Source organism: Kryptolebias marmoratus, linkage group LG18 (genome assembly GCF_001649575.2).
Source record: "Kryptolebias marmoratus isolate JLee-2015 linkage group LG18, ASM164957v2, whole genome shotgun sequence".
NCBI classification, from domain to species: Eukaryota; Metazoa; Chordata; class Actinopteri; order Cyprinodontiformes; family Rivulidae; genus Kryptolebias; species Kryptolebias marmoratus.
Genome location: NC_051447.1, coordinates 14551140 through 14552135, shown reverse-complemented (window position 1 = coordinate 14552135; position 996 = coordinate 14551140).

The following is a 996-nucleotide window of genomic DNA, read 5'->3' as shown; positions in this document are numbered from 1 at the left end:
AAAAAAAAACGACATACTATAGTAAGGCGTTCGAAATTTAAAAAAATGCACATACTATGGTAAGGCGTCCTAAATTTCAAAAAATGCACATACAATAGTAAGGCGTCCGAAATTTAAAAAAAAATGACATACTATAGTAAGGCGTCCGAAATAAAAAAAAATGCACATACTATAATAAGGCGTCCGAAATTTCAAAAAATGCACATACTATAGTAAGGCGTCCAAAATTTCAAAAAAACGACAAACTATATCAAGGCGTCCGAAATTTAAAAAAATGCACATACTATAGTAAGGCGTCCGAAATTTAAAAAAATGCACATACCATATAGTAAAGGCGTCCAAAATTTTAAAAAAAATCCACACACTACAGTAAGTCGTCCGAAATAAAAAAAAAAAACGACATACTATAGTAGGGCGTCTGAAATCTTAAAAAATGCACATACTATAGTAAGACCACTAAAATGATTCTAAATCACACATGCTATTGTAATGTTTCAAAATGACCCTAATTGACATGTACTATTTCAAGACCTCCAAAAACTTCCAAAATGATGGAAATGACACTATGATAAGACTTTTAAGTAGGTGCCAAATGTCACATCCTACAGCAGTCATCTAGGCGGCTTGGTCTTATTTCAAATGACATCTAATAAACAAAAATGAGTCGACTGGACTCATGCTACAGTATAATATTGAGAATCCCCTAATTTCAGACATTGTATGGCATGATTTTCAAATTCACCACAAATTTTAGTCTAAAGCATATCATCTAAAATAACACCTAATATGTTGTTAAATGACATATATCATACTGTGAAATCCAAAATGCTGTCAAATGACATTCAGTGGAGTATAATGTTTAAAATGACATCAAATGGCACATGGTATCAGATTTTCATTTGAGGTCATGCTTGTCAAACAGATAAGAACCAGGTCAGTGAAACAATGTTTGTGTATATATCTGAGAAAGTTCCTTATTCTAATCAGTTGGCTGAA